General features: G+C 47.9%; 1 long non-coding RNA gene across 1 annotated transcript; it reads left to right on the top strand.

Annotated features, from left to right (window-relative positions):
• Positions 1–325: 325 nt before the first annotated feature.
• LOC143435025 (uncharacterized) lies at positions 326–15,976 on the top strand. The gene is made up of 3 exons (XR_013104995.1): positions 326–577; positions 13,307–13,416; positions 13,962–15,976. It is a non-coding gene; the product is annotated as an uncharacterized LOC143435025 (long non-coding RNA).
• Positions 15,977–16,714: the final 738 nt, after the last annotated feature.

Below are 16,714 nucleotides of genomic sequence, written 5' to 3' on the forward strand. Positions count from 1 at the left end.
AGATAAAAGGATTTATTATCTGAACATTCCAGGGCCTCCCAAACAAATCTGTTCCTCCCTCTACACCCCCTCCCCAAAAAGCTGGACTGAGTTCTAAAACATAAGTGTGTTTTGTTCCCGAGCCAGCCTGTCCGTCTCCGAGGCACTCATAGGCACACTGCCTCCTTATCAAATGACAGTCTGCTAAGTCACAGAGCAGGAGGGTTCTGGTTCAGCACACCTCATGAGCTGCAGGCCCCAAGAAGGATGTCTGTGTCTGTCTCGCTTGTCATTAGCATCTCATGGTCACGTGGCAATGCCTGCGTCATTCAACCACTGGCAAAGAGAACAGAATGAGGTCAACCACGAGGGAGAACAAACAAGTAGCTCAGACAGCACAAATGCAAGCCCGAAAACTTGGGGCAGGGACAGGCTTGTGAGGGGCTGAGTTGTGGCTGATCACAGCCCCCCCACCCCCACCCGGTGGTCCCTCTCTGTGTTCCCTGGGGTTTGCACAGCCCAGGCTACAAACCTGACCAACATGGATATCCCCACAGTGAAGGTGGCAGACTGGAGCATGCCACATCACTTGCAGCAGGTAAGAAATGATTGAGAGTCTGAAGCCGCCACACACCCTCCCCCTCCCTTGTAGAATAGAAGATGCCAGCCACTTGGGGATCAGAGTTTGAAGGGAGGATCTTCTGAGGAATGTGTCTGTGGAGAAATCCATGCTCCCTGGAGGGAAATGGGGACTGTCTCTGCACACCAGACTGTGGTGGAGCTCACCCCAGGATGCCCTTTAGTGAGAGCAGAGAAGACTAGGCCCTTTGCCAGCCAGGACCTCAGAGTCTAAATTGGGTTGCAGTAGGTTGGCAAAGGTCTCCAAAGATTATCCCCTGGGGCCTATAAATGTGAGGGGTCTGGTGGGGTTTTTTGTTTGGTTGGTTGATTTTGTTTCTTAAGGAAATGGGTCTTTGCAAATACGATTAAGGACTGTGAGACGGAGCAGTTATCCCAGGTACCCCACAACTGAGAAGGGCAAAAGCCCCACATACAATGACTTGTGTACTTAGCAGACAGAGGCCACGTGTATCAATTACTTCCTTAGTTGCTGTGACAGAATAAGCAGCTTCAGGGAGAAAAGGTTTATTCTGCCTCACAGTTGAGAGAATACAATCCACCACACAGGGGAAGGAAAGCAGGAGGCAGAGGTGACTCGCCACTGTGGCGGTACAAGAGTGCGGTGGCCAGTCGCAACCCACGGGCAGTCAGAAAGCACCGACGGGACAGAGAAGAGGCGAGCTCGTAAGACTCAAAGTCCACCACCACCCCTCACTCCCACCAACCCACTTCCTCCAGCTGGGTTGCTCTACCTTCTCAAGTTTACACAACTCCCAAACAGCGCCATCTGTAGGCAACCAAGTGTTCAAGTACGTGAGCCTAAGGGGAGTGGTTTACATCCAAATCCTAACACACACACACACACACACACACACGCACACGCACACGCACACGCACGTGCATGCACGCGCACACACACGCGCGCACACACGCGCGCACACACACACACGCGCGCGCACACACGCGCGAGCACGCACGCGCACACACGCACACACACGCGCGAGCACGCACGCGCGCGCACACACACGCACATGCGCACGCACGCGCATGCACGCGCGCGCGCACACACACACACACACACACACACGCACATGCTCACGCACGCGCACACGCGCGCACACACACACACACACACACACACACACACACACACACACACACACACACGGCTGAGGCTGCAAGCTAAGCAATGGCAGACAACACCCCACCCCACCCCACCCCCGGCTGGAAGGGCTCAAATGTGGATCCTTGGAGGGAATGTGGTTTCATGGACACAGCCAAATGAAAGTGATGTCAGACTTCTGCCCTCTAGAACCACGAGAGAACTGTTGTCTGAAGGCATCAAGCATGAGTCTCTTTGTCACAGCAGCCAAGAAGACATTATACAGAAGCTGACTACTACCTGCTTAAGTGTCAGAACCAGAACCAAGTGTTGGGTTGGGCCAATTTCTGCCTCAGTGCTTGTCAGGACTGGTCTAGTCCTGGTCCAGGTCAAGAGAGAGCTAGTTATGGACCACTGAGTGTCTGAGTCATGGAGCTACTACAAAAGGCAGAAACCCCACAGAGAGGAACTACAGCTAAGCCATGTCTAGAGACCCAGGCCTACCATCCCAGCTCTCAGGAGGCTGAGGCAGGAGAAAAATGAGTGCAAGGCATGCTTGGGCTACAGAGTGCATTCAAGGACAGCTCAATGAGACCTTGTTTCAAAAAGTGAAAGAGAGGCTGGGAATAGCGGACAGTGGCAGAGCCCTTGCCTGGCCAAAGGCCTGGGCTCTAGTCCCAGCACAGGAAGAAGCTGGAGGTAGAAAAAGTCTCAAGTGGCCACACAGAAGGGGGTTAGAGAAAGGCCAGGGACAGGTATCTACTTTAGCAAGACTCAAAAATGCCACCCCCTCCATACCTTCTCCACTACCACTCCCTGACCTCATAGGTCCACGCTGGCCATTTGGGCACTTGCCTACCTCCAACCTTGTAAGCAGGAAAGCAAGAAGCAGAGCCAGACAGGAAGGGGGTAGGGGACAACCAGCCTTGCCCCTTTCCCATGCAGGCCTAAACAGGCTCAGCTGGATCGGGCAACGGAATGAGATGTTAAAATTTAGAGTTTTGACTAACATCTTGGCCCAAAACACTGAAATTCCGAATTGGGACCTGTTTTCCATTTAAAGTGACCATTGGCCAGGCTGTTTCCTAAGAGCTGCAGAAAAGTGTGAGCCTGCCAGGGTTTTCAGCCTCAAGCAAGGGAACTCGAATTTGGCTGGCTGAATCTTAAAGGAAAATAAAGAAGAAAAGCAAAGGTAGCCTTCCAAGATCTTGGAGCTGGGGTTGTTCAGTCTGCTGGCCGCACAGAGCCCAATGAAAACAGCTCAGCTTCTCCGTGGAGCAGAGAGTAGCCGAGTTCCTGTCAAAGGGGGAAAAAATGCAAATTTGTTTTCAGTATCCCTTACAAGCTTCCTGAGTGGAGCCCTTGGCCTGGCATGGCTTACATTGACGTCAGCCGAGTTCACCATATCAAGACAGCTGTAGCTGCCGCCTGGCTGAGGCCCCAGGGACAGAAAACACATTGGCTTTGTTTCATGGGAGATTAAAAACATTTGCTGCCTGGGTCATAATTCACAAGCCCTGTTATCACTGGGGCCAGGAATACTGAGCAGAAAAAAAAATAAAAAAATACCACTCCACATCAAAACCAAGGGGAGGCAGGCCAGGTAGCATAGGCCTGTCATGCAATAACTTGGGAGGTTGAGGCAAGATCATAAGTTCAAGGCCAGGCTGGACTTCGTGCAGAATGAACTCTCAGTCAGCCTAGACAATTCGTGGAGCCAAAACTTGTGGACTCAAAACCGAAAATAAGGAGCACTGAGTATTTGCCTCACATCACAGAGCTGAATTACACCTCAGAGTCACAGAGTTGGGGCATGCAGTGCGGTGGACACCCTGGGGAGGCCTCAGATCATGGCAAGACCTGGACACTCTATCCTTGCCTGCTCCCCAGAAGGTAATATGAGAGGGTGTGTTGAGGTATGTTCAGGGCTCTAGGAAACTCTGAAATGCAAGTTCCCTATCTCCTGGAATGTATGAAGGGACCAGGTGTGGGCAGCCTAATCCAGGGGAACCCCTAGCCTCTAGACATCCAGGATATGTGTGAGAGTGTGTGAGAGTGTGTGAGAGTGTATATGTGTGTGCACAGTTGTATATACACATGTGTGTGAGTATGTGAGGGAGTATGTATGTAAGTGTGTGCATGTGTGTGACTCTGTGTGAGTGTACTTGTGTGAGTATGTATATGAATATGTATCTGTGTGTGAGTTGTGAGTGTGAGAAAGTGTGTGAGTGTGCTTGTGTGTGCATGGTTGTGTATACACATGTGTGTGCATGTGTGAGAGTGTGAGGGAGTGTTTATGTGTATGTGTGCATGTGTGCATATGTGTATGAGTGTGTGTGAGTGTGAGCATGTGTGTGACTATGCATGTGTGTTTGTTCATGTGTGTGCATGTGTGCATGTGTGCGCATATGTGCATGTGTGAGTGTGTGCATGCATGTGTGTTTGTACATGTGTGCACATGTGTACATGTGCACGTGTGCACGTGTGCACGTGTGCACGTGTGCACGTGTGTACGTGTGTGTGTGTGCACGTGTGCACGTGTGCACGTGTGCACGTGTGTACGTGTGTGTGTGTGTATGTGTGTGTGTGTGTGTGTGTGTGAAGGCCAGAGGCTGACATGGGTGTCCTCTATAACTTTCCAACATTGTTATTTTTAAGACAAGGTCTCATTGAGCCCGGAGCTCAGCATTTCAGCTAGACTGGCTAACCAGTGAGCTTGGGGAATCTACTTATCTGTGTCCCAAGCACTGGGGTTACCACCATACCCAGCTTTTTACTTGGGAGCTAAGAATCCAAACTCGGGTGCTCTAACTCACTTTACCCACTACAGACTGTCCCTATCCCTTCAGGGGCTTCCTGAGAGGCCCTGCTAGTTAAAGCCCAGCTAGGAAATAAAAAGTAAAACTAAAAACAAACAAAACATGTCAATTGTATAGAGAACCCAGGTTCGGTTTCCATCACCGATAGGGCAGCTCACAGTTGTCTGTACCTCCAGTTCCACTGGACCTGATGACTTCTTCTGACCTTCAGAGGGACCAGGCACATATGTACAGAAAGGCAAAACAATCAAACATGTAAACTGAAAATTGACCCTATTATATTTATTTAGTTTGGGTTTTAAAGACAGGGTCTCTATATGCATCCCAGGCTACCCTATGTGTACTAGGCTCCATGTGTAGACCAGGCTAGAGTGCTGAGATTAAAGGTGTACAAAAATTGAGCTTTTTAAAATTTTTTTAAAAATCAACAAAATTGTAAAAACAAAAAAGTTGTGCATGCCTTTAATCCCAGCACTTGGAAGACAGAGGCAAGAAGATCTCTTTGAATTAGGAGGCCAGTCTGGTCTACATAGTGAGTTCCAGGAGAGCCAGGAACTAAAAAAAAAAAAACAAAAAACAAAAAACAAAAACCTTTTTTTTTAAATGAAAAAAAAAGTAAAGCCTCATATACCAAGGCTGTGAAGATATATGGTAAATTATTGTTATTAACCCCTACAGTACCCCATTTATAAATGTAACTTTATCTCGGATGTCCATGTAAGAGAAGACACCTAAGGGGGGGTTTACTATGTAGTTTGAGACATCCACTGGGTCTTGTTACCCAGAGGGTAAGGGGACTCCCGAATTCTTGCTTTGTCAGCTGTGTTGATGTTTATCAGGGGCAGTGCTATTCACCCCACTTCCGTTTCTGGAGTCTGAGGAAATCCATCAGGTTCTGAGGACTCAAATTGCAAGCTGTTTCCTCAGAGTAGGGACTTTCCTTGGAGAAGACAGACCATGGAGGGGGAGCTGTTTTGCTGTGTATGTCTGCATGTGGATATGTGTGTGTGTGTGTGTGTGTGTGTGTGTGTTTTATGTGCACACATATGTGCAGGTGCATCCATGCATAGAGGTGAAAGCAGGATGTCATATGTCTGTTCTAATGCTCTCCACATTCCCATGATACAGAGCATCTCACTGAACCTTGAGCTGTGGTTAGTGTCCAGCCAGGCCCAGAGATCCTCTAGTGTCCACTGCCAGCAGCTGGGTTTACAGGCTTGCATGGCTTTGCCCTGCTTTTTATATGGGTGCTAAGGATTCAAACATAGTAAATACTCTAACCACGGAGCCCTCCCCCAACAGCCCTGTTGTAACTTTTTAATCTAGTCTTTATTCACAGGAATAGTTTGGCTTAATTATGGATAAACCATAAGATGTTTGTTTGTTTGTTTGGTTTGGTTTTGTTTTGTTTTGCTTCTCGAGGCAGAGTTTCTCTGTGTAACTCTGGCTGTCCTGAAACTCATTCTATAGCCAAGGCTGCCCTCAAAGTCAGAGATCCGCCCAGCTCTGCCTCCCAAGAACTGAGATTAAAGGCATGATGCATCACTGCCTGGCATGTTTGTTTGTTTGTTTGTTTGTTTGAAAAACTTAATGACAATAAATGCATACAAAGTGACCAAAGAGAAATGTGCACACTGAGCTAAGAATGGGCTTGTAAACAGCACACACGGCCTCCTGGGTATAAACACACATGCTCAACCCCAGAGGCAACCCTATGGTGGTAACCAAGACTCTGAGGAAATCCTGCCCCCACCATCAGCAGGCTGCACACTCTTTGTGTATAACAGTAGCTCGATGTTGAGATTGGCATGCCAAAGCCCAAGGTGGCATCATTCTCTGCAAATGTTTTCCCCTGAGTCACTTCCATGAGCCAGACTGCCATCATTAGTCAGGTATGCTGGCTATATCCTAGGAGTTTCTAGCCTCCACAGGACAGATAACATCACACCAGACTGAGGAAGAACATACAACCAGGTCTGCAGGAGCAGCTGTGCAGAATTCTTTCTGCTGTAGAGCTTAGTGTTACCAGTACAGCCTCTACCATTTGCTGATTGTCACAATTCTGAGGCCAAACCTTGCTAGATGTGACTCCCCTTGAAAATGACTCTCTATGCCTACTATATCCCACCCCCACCCATACCTTGGGTTTCTTGTAACCCAGGCCAGTATCAAAATTGCTATGTAGCTAAGGATGACCTTGAACTTCTGACCCTCCTGCCTTTACTCCTGAGTCCTGGGGTTACAGGCATGTGCCTCCATGTAGTGTGTAGGGTAAAAGCCAGGGCTTCACACATGCAAGGCACACACTCTCCCACTGGGCCAGCCACATCTCAATCACACATTAGTTACTTCTCTCATATTTTGGGGGTCGGAATCCCGACAGAAACAACTTAAGGATTTATTTGGGTTTCCTGGTTTAAGGGGCTATAGTCCAACAGGGAGGGAAAGGTGTGGAAGCTAGGCTGCCACCCATGATGACAGGAACTACCAGAAAGCTTGCTACATCTCCAACAACCAGGAAGCAACAGGAGAGGCTGGAGAGAGAAGCCGGGCCAGGCAATAAACAGAACCCTCAGAGAGCATCTGTCTGCATCCTACTTCCTCCAGTTGAGCGCCATCTCTGAAGTTTCCTGAACCTTACAGCACTGTAAGGTAGAAAAGTTCAATATGACATATGGTAAAGTGACCAGCCTAGCCCATTACAGACAGGAAGTAACACATAGGAATGTGTGAACAAGGGGTGTGTGTGTGGGGAGAGAGAGAGAGAGAGAGAGAGAGAGAGAGAGAGAGAGAGACAGTTCCTCCCTATAGCCCAGCATAGCCTCAAACTCAATATGTGGCCCAACTGGCCTGAACTCACAACAAACCTCCTGCCTCAGTGTCTTGGGTATTATGGTCCCAGGCATGAACCACCACGCTCAGTCTTTTTGATCTTTGGGGAAGATGGGAAGTAAGTAAGTGTGTGTGTGTGTGTGTGTGTCTGTGTCTGTCTGTCTGTGTGTCTGTGTGTGTGTCTGTGTGTGTATCTCTGTGTGTGTCTCTGTGTGTATATAAGGGTACCAGTGTGGAGGCCAGAGACCAGATCAGGTGTCTTTCTCAGTCATTCTCCATCTTTTGTTTTGAGACAGCATCTGGCAGCACTGACCCTGGAGCTCACTGACTGAGCTGAGCTGGCTGTCCAGCAACCCCCAGGGATCCTCCTGTCTTTCTCCCCATCAATGGTGTTATAGGCATGCACTGCCATGCAGTGCTGGTGTTACAGGCATGTACTGCCATGCAGTGCTGGTGTTACAGGCATGTACTGCCATGTTGTCTTTTTGCATAGTCTCTGGGGGTCTAAATCTGTGTTCTCATGTTTTTGCAGCAATCACTTTACCCTCTGGACCATCTCCCCAACGCCATAACCTTCCCATTCTTACTGAACCCAAGTCACAGAGGGCCAATTGAGGAGGTGATAGTTAGGCTCAAGGTGAAGTAATTATAATTCTGTAATGACTTTTAGTTATAGTTATGTACATGGTAGTGATATTTTAAAGTTCCTTTTGAAAATTAGAAATAAAGCGTGTGGTGGCACACAGCTCTGGTGGTGGATGTGCCCGAGTTTCCGAGTTTGAATCCAGCCTGGTCTCACTGTGTCACTCTCAGTGAGTTTCAGGGAAAAAAAAATAAAAGAAAATTAGAAATAAATGATATTTAAATAAGAATGAACCTTTAAGACTCAAATGATAAGAAAACAATGATCATTCTTGGCAGTATTCTTTCCTTTCTTTGGGGATCCTAAAATGAGTTGCCACTGAATCAAAAATACCGTAAAGTCCCAGTAGACACCTCAGAGACTGTAAGCATGAATAGACAGTAGCATTTCTCAAGGTACCCATCAGTCTGGAAGCAGATGGACAGTGTGCTCAGGGTTCAACACAAGCACACAAGGAGTAGAAAAAGACGATAAGGTTAAACTTGAAGGACTTACTAAGAAGGAAACTGCAGGACCCCGTGGAAAGGAAACAGCAGCTACAAAGATACAGACTCAGAATTGTATAGCTTGACAACATGACATCCAAGTAGCTGGGCTATGGGACCCTGGGAAGATGGAGCTGGACACATGGTCCATGATGAGTGTGTGTGGATTTATCCTGAGAGCATTTGGTCAAGTGATGATGTATTTTCTCATTAAGTAGCTTAAGTTCCGCTCCAAACACTTAGGGTAATGAGTGAACCTGGGCAAGCACTACCATCTTCCCTCCTTAAAGTGCCACCTCCTCCTGCTCAGTGAAGATAATAAGGTCTACTCTGGGGACCACTAAAGAGCCTAGGAAAGACAACTTTTTTCTTTTCCTACATTTTTTTCAAGATTTATTTATTTATTTTATGTATTCACCATTGTTCTCTTCAGACACACCAGAAGAGGGCATCAGACCCCATTGCAGATGGTTGTGAGCCACCATGTGGTTACTGGGAATTGAACTCAGGACCTCTGGAAGAGCAGTCAGTGCTCTTAACCACTGAGCCATCTCTCCATTCCCCTTTTGTTCTTTTTTCTAAAACAGTGTGTGTGTGTGTGTGTGTGTGTGTGTGTGTGTGTGTGTGTGTGTGTGTTCATGCATACAGGTTATTTGCCTGCACACACACACACACGCGCGATGTGTATGTCTGAAATGCCCTTGGAGGCCAGAAGAGAGTGTTTAGTCCCCTAGAACTTGAGTTAAAGACAGCTGTGGGCTGCCATGTGGGTGCTTAGCACCAAACTCAGGTCCTCTGGGAGGGCGGCAATTGCTCTTCATTGCTGAGCCATCTCTGCAGCCCCCAGAAAACATGTTTCTGTAAAGACAGTAAAGATTTTAGATCTGACAGGCCATACCGATTCTGTGGTGCCTATTCAACTCTCACTACAGCACAAAAGCAGCCATTGACAACACACAAACAAGTTCTAGAAGAACTTTAAATAATAAAGACAGGTTTCAGGCCAGCTATGACAGGTGGATAAGAGTATACGTATACCTATCTCTGTTTCAGATAAAAAAAGAAATCTGCCTTCCCCTGCTCCTGCTTTTAGCACCTTCTTCTTCTTCACATAGACACATCCCTCCTCTCACCCCAAGGTTCTCCGACACTGAAAGCTTTCTGATAATATCAGGGTTTCCCTTCATCTGAGCTCCAGAGACTAAGAAGAATACAGGGAATTTGCTCAGCTGAGTGAAAACTACCTCGTTCAAGAGCCAAGTATTTTAGTAATCAATCAGCCAGTCAGAAAGATGTCTCCTTAAGCACATGGTGGTGCTACCCCAGAGCACATGGGAGATGGCTCCTCACCAAGAGCACGTGGGTGGGTGAGAAACCCCCTCTTCCCTGCTGCCTGGGTCCCAGTCTCAGCCATGTGCAATCCTTGAGAGTCACATTTTCCATTTGTCAATCTGAGCAGTGAGGAAATTCTGCTAAGTGGCAGCATCTGTGTGTGCACCAGCAAACATCTGCGTGTGCACCAGCAAGCATCTGTGTGTGCACCAGCAAGCATCTGAGCCAGGAATTCTAGGAGATATCTGGAAGGAAGCTGTGGACAGGAGGATTAGTCTTAGGGTCAGCCTGGCTGTAGAGGAAGGGTAACCCGCATGGTGATAGGAAGTAGATAGGATGGGACAGAAAGGGAGACCCTGAAACAGAAATGGAGAAGACAGTTGCGGTGAAGACTTTAAGTATTTTTGCTATTGTTACAAGAGGGGGATGATCTGGCCTGTGGTGAGATCAGAAGAATTGAAAGGCCAGATCGGGAGGGGCTGAACCTGGAGCTCTGAGTCAGCGGGCTGGTTGTTGCTGCTGGTTCCAGCAGACGAAGTGGCAGTGCATGTGACTGAGGATCCTGACATGGCTGAGAGGACTGTTATCATCAAGTCTCAAGGGCTTAGATGGTTGGTTTTGAAAATGCCAGATGGACCAGAGACAGATGGATCAGTGGCTAAGAGGACTTGCTGCTTTTCCAAGGATGAAAGTTTGGTTACTATGCACGGGGAGGGTCACAGCCACCTGTTACACCAGCTCCAGACGTTCCAAAGTCCTCTTCTGGGCTCTATGGGCACTCACACACATGACATGCATGTGCACACACATGGCACATATGGCATACATACACACACCAACACACACTCATATACGTGGTGCATACACACAGATACACAGACACACAGACACACATGGCATATATGCACATACATAAACACACACATACATGGCATACACACACATATGGCATATACACACTCACATTCACACATATGGAATACACATACATTCACACACATGGCACACATACACACACACACACACACACAAAGATAAATCTTTTTAAAAGTATGTCAGGAATTAATCCAGACACATGTTGCCTATAATCACAACACTCAACATTTGACATGCTGGACCAAGAGAATTTCCAGGTGAAGACCAGCCTGCCTACAGGCAGAGTGTATAAATTCATTATTTGATGTGGTAAGAGGCAACACTTGGAAGATATACCACACTTGGAAGAGGCAACTTAAGGGAAGATTTTATTTTGGCTCATGGTTTCAGGGTATAGGGTCTATGATGGTCCGGAAGGCATGTGGCTGGGGAAGCGCTATCTCTGGTAATGGCAGCTTGTGGCCTGCCTTCTTCACATCTTAGAGGATCAAGAAGCAGACAGACACACCTGGAACCAGAGGTGGATATCACCTTGGAGGCCTGCCTCCAATGACACACTTGTACTAGCTAAACCACAATGTCAAAGGTTCCACAGTGTCTCAGACTATCACCAGCAGCTGGGGACCAAGACCTAACACATGAGCTTGTGGGGGGGGGGGGGACACCACATTCATGCCATAAGACACAAAACGAGGCCAGAACTAGAAATTATAGAGTTATGTGTCCCAGCATGCACTGCTTCATGCTGCCCCACGTTTGGGGGCCTAGTGCTCTGGTCCACAGGTCAGTCAACAGGGTCTAGAGAGAAAGAGAGAGTGGGGATGGAGGGACAAGAGACTCGAAGAATGGAGACAAGACAGAGGGTCTGATCAAGTCCTGTTTATTGAAAGGAAATCCTGGGTATTTATACGCTTTACCTCATGCCTTGCCTCCGTGGGCAAGCAGGGGAACACAGCTAAGGACACTTTACCACGTGCGACGTGCAGCTGGGGGCACTAAACAACAAAATAAGATATGTGAGAAAAACAAGATGTTTATCACAGTGTGCTCAGCTGTTGTGGGCTGTTGAAAAACAAGTCTCTAGTCAGGGTATATGGTTCAAGATGGCTGCAAAGCTGATAGCCACTTTCTGCTAGGAGTCAGCTCCCAACAGTTATGTGTGGAGGCTGCTGGTTTGTTTCGACTAGATAAAACCTTTACATTTGTTTGAGATTATGATATAATTACATCTCTCCCTCCCCTTTCCTCCCTCCAAACCTTCCCATGTGTGCCCTTCCCCACTCTCCTTTGAATTCAGGCCTCCCCCCTTTTAAATTAACTGTCATTGCATGCAGCTATGTGTATTACCTGTATATATGTATACGCATTACCTGTCCAGTCTGTATAACGTTACCTGTATGCATGTTTTCGGGCTCTTTGATGCTGGACAACCAATTTGTGTCCTCTTCCCTGGGAAGACCTCTCCATTCCCAGCTTTCTTCAGTTAACTTTAGTTCTTTGTGTAGGGTTGAGACCCCAAGATCTTTTCCCCACCCAGTCTGTCACATTCACTCCTGTCCTCTTTGTTCAGCTCATGTCTATGCAATCATGTTGGTGAGACAATGGATATAGATGCTGACATTTCTAGGAGATGCAATCCCACCGCAAACTCCCCGATCCTCTGGCTCTTACAGACTAGACTTTCTGTCCTGACTTCTGCAATGTTCCCTGAGCCTTGGGTGCAGGAGTCGTTTTGTAGATATATCTACTGGAACTGGTGGGCTCCCCTTCTCTGCATTTTGATTGGTTGTAGACTTTGCAATTAAAATTGTGCCAGTCAAACACACACACACAAACACACACACACACACAGCTGGCCAGATTCTACCTAGTGTTGATGGAGTTGCCAGTTTCAGGGTTTCTGAGCTAGCTGCTGTGCAAAGCCCACTGCAGGGTCCTGCTCTGCTGATGAAGTCTTCTACAGTATTTGGTCTGTTTCAGCTTTGCCTGCAAATATGGCTGCCAGTTAAATAGAGTGCTTATCCAAGATTTGAATTTCAGCCAATAAATACTTTCTCAGTATAAATGTAGTAAATGATTTTATTTATTTATTTTTGTTGTTTTCTTTGCTTTTTTTTTTTTGAGACAGGGTTTCTCTGTGTAGCCCTGGCTGTCCTGGAACTCACTCTGTAGACCAGGCTGGCCTCGAGCTCAGAAATCCTCCTGCCTCTGTCTCCCAAGTGCTGGGATTAAAGGCGTGCACCACCACTGCCCGGCTAGATTTTATTTATTAAGTAATTGTATTCCAATGATCACACAAGGCATAATTTTACCCTTACCCTCCAAAAACTGTTTAGTTTTGTGTGATATTCAAATTTACCTAAGCATCTTGCATTTTTAGTATTATTACTGTTCCTGGGCAGGGTGCACTCCATAGCACACATGTGGAGACAGGATAACTTTGTGATGTTGAGTCTCTCCGTTCACCATTATGTGGGTTCCAGAGACCAAACTCAAGTCACCAGACTTACACATCAAGCACTTTCCTCACTGAGGGAATCAAGCTGTGAGACATCTCACAGCTTCATCTTGCTTTTTATTGCTTGAATCTGGTGTTTCCCTATGGCCCCACCACCAGGCTCCAATGTGCCGCTGGCTCCTCTCAAGGCATCAGCAATGCAGACTTATTCCATGATACAGACGCCAAAGGAATAAAGAAGGCAGCTCACACCTCCGAACACCCATCAGGTATGTTCAACCTTTTGATACTACAACAAGATGTTGTTGTCTACAAGGTTAAACTCAAGAACCGCCCAAGCAGGCTGGGGAGATATCTCAGGTTTGACCTCGACCAGTGCAAGGGTGAAGACTTGAATTCAGGTCCCCCATAGCCTACGCAAAAGCCAGGTGCCACAGTGTGTGTCCAATAATCCCAGCATGCCTATAGCAAGATAGGAACTGGATACAGGAGATGTCCCAGAGGTTCATGCACTAGCTAGCCTAGATGTGCAGCAGCAAACAAGAAACTCTGTCTCAAACAAAGTGGACAGCAAGGACTAACATCCTAGGACTTCATCGAGCCTCCACACACATGCACATAGCATGTACATACACATACACATCAAATCATATCATTATATCATATCAACCTACCTGAAAGCATTCCTGTAATTCCCTCAGAGACTGCTCAACACTATCCTCGATGTCTGAGCATTCGGCAGCCACCCCAGTCTCTTCCGGGTTGTAGGTGCTTTGACCCTCTTGACCTCCATTTCTTTCTTCTGAATGGACAGGGGATTGACCCAAATGCCCCAAGGAAGCTGAGTCACTGTGTGTCATCGATAATCCAAGAGGGAGCAGGCATCGCATGGGGTGTGGAGGAAGCCTACAATTCGAGATCCTCCATTTGGGAGCAATAGGGCCAGCAAGCTTAACCACCAGATCTGTCTGTTCCTGTAGGAAGTACACACAGGTACTAATGGGAGTCTGTGTCTGAGCTGCTGATCAACATGAGCTCCTCTGCCCAGGTGTTCTCATGCACGAGGAGGCCAAGTGGTCAGTCTCAACTTCTCTCTCTCTCTCCATCTAATGTTTTGAGACTGGACTGCGTCTCTCACTAGCTCAAAGCTCATCAATTCAGCCAGGTTGGCAACCAGTGAAGCCCAGATATGCTCTTGTCTTCCCCTCCAGCCCTGGGATTGTAAGTCCACACAGCACTGCACCCATGTATGTGAGTGCTGAGGATCTGGTCTGTGGTCCTTAGGCTTGCAAGGCTGACCTTTTACCAACCGAACCACCTCCCTAGCCTCTTCTAAGTCTTTGAAGCAAGAGGACATGTCATTCCGTGGCTGCGGCTCAGGGAGGGACACTGATGTTCCCTTCTAGGAAGGCCACTGTGGATCAACCAGCGAACAGAAAAGAAATGGCAGATCACTGGGCTAGATGGATCCCAGGTGAAGGAGAGGACAAGACTCACTAAGTAGGTCTGATAAGGAAGCCTGGTCTGATGGGCTTTCAGCTAGCTCTCTCTGCCCAAACAAGCTGTCATTATAGCCATCTGGGCAGGAGGAAAGCCATTCTGAAGAGTCATGTGTACCCCTCCTTTTGGCTATTAGACTCTTTAAAGAGGTTCCTCAAGTTGTTGAAAGTTCCCCAGGAATCTCATGCTGGGAGAAGAAAAAAAGCTGGAACCCAGGTCCAGGAACAGAGGGAATTTATATTCCAGGAAGAAATTTCTTCCAGTCCTCGTAAGACCACCTCACAGGACAGCTCGGTCTGTGATGGGTCTCTGACAGGCAGAACCACGTCCTTGCCAGACCTGCTTACCTGTGAATAACTCTCTTGCCCTTTGTGTAAACCTGAACCTCACCTGGACCCTGAAGATGGACTCAGATTTCCTGGGTCTCTTTGTTTCTCTTCTCAAGGAGACCTCACTAGGTAAATCTTCTTTTCAGCTTTTCACTGTGATTGTCTCTCTAACTGGCATAGTGATTTGGGGGACTGCCAGGACCCAGGCCTCAGTCTTCCCTAACAACGCCTGTAACAGCATCTCAGACCCTCTGACCACCTGTGTCTTTGGAGGAGTTGCAGTCCTGCCGATGACTGAGTTTACGACTTGTTTTTTTATGGTATTAGTTGGAACTGAACACGCTCTGAAAAGTGCACCAATTACGTCAGAGAGCGAGGGGGAAAAAATGCTAACCTCCCTCCACGTGGCCAGCATTATCCTCCTGAAATTGCAAGCTCCTGCAAGGTGCCTGGGGTTAATTGCTGCTGCAGAGGAAATCACATTGATCTGCATGAGCCACGAGTACCTATCTGACCTTCTTGTACAGGAACCGATCTGGTGACACCTCCTGGCCCCAATTCCAGATATAGGACTCTGAGTTACAGGCTGCCTCCCTGCCCCCACTGATGACACCTGCTCCCCTGGGTAATCCATTACCCACAGTGACTCAGCTGCCTTGAGGCACCTGGGACAATCTGATTACCCTGTTCACCTGTACTGAGCTCATCTGATACTGTGAGAGCCTCCCACTTTCCCCTCACGGGAACCCCAGCAGCGGCAGCAATGGCTACAACATGGAGCCCCACTGGTTAAGACGGAAAGCTTTCTGGAGGGGAGGAGACAGCTCAGCACATCCAGACACCTGCTGCCAGGGCTGGCAACCTGAGGTCCATCTTCAGGACCCACTCTGTGGAAGGAGAAAACCAACTCCCCAAAGTTGTCCTCTGATGGCCAGTTGCCCCCTCCACAAATGGCCTGGCTGGTGGCCAATCACATCCTTTGATGAGAACCGCAGGAACCTCCCTTGCCAGGCAAGGCAAAGCCATCTTGAAACAAGGACAAGATCCTGTTTTATAACTTCAAGAGGTTCTATAACCAGGAAGTGCAAAGAAACACAGCTCACGGGAGGGAGGCCTTCCAGCTCTCAGAGGCCCTGCCTTTCACACAGGTGCTGTGGAGCCACGCTGCCAAGCCTGCTCAATTTCTGAGTTCTAGTTTAGAAACCGACTTTCTCTTTCTTGTCTTTCCTAAGCTGACTAGGCCTGACATCTCAGTCTCTCTCTCCCTGCCTCCCTCCCTCCCTCCTTGCCTCCTTCCCTCTCTCTCTCTCCCTCCCTCCCTAACACCCTCCCTCTTTCCTTTCCCTCCTTCTCTACCTCCCTCCCTCCCTCCCTCTTTCCTTTCCCTCCTTCTCTACCTCCCTCCCTCCCTCCCTCCCTCCCTCCCTCCCTCCCTCTTTCCTTTCCCTCCTTCTCTACCTCCCTCCTTCCCTCCCTCCCCCCTACAGATGGACCACAGCAGCTGCTTGAAGGTTTCCATTGCTTAACCTACCCATTTTCTGCTCTCAAACTGGAAAAAAAAAAAAAAAAAAAAAAAAGCACAATTCTCTTTTTCCTCTTTTCCTTGAGGCAGCCACCTGCCCGGATGATGCCTTTCTGTCTACAGCGCTAATAAAATTGTTTTCAGTTTTTCTTTAGAATCCATTGTCAATTCCTTTATCTGTGAGACAAGAAGCCTGAGCTCCAATCTGGTTGCCTT

The sequence above is a fragment of the Arvicanthis niloticus genome, chromosome 18 (assembly GCF_011762505.2).
Source record: "Arvicanthis niloticus isolate mArvNil1 chromosome 18, mArvNil1.pat.X, whole genome shotgun sequence".
Taxonomy (NCBI): domain Eukaryota; kingdom Metazoa; phylum Chordata; class Mammalia; order Rodentia; family Muridae; genus Arvicanthis; species Arvicanthis niloticus.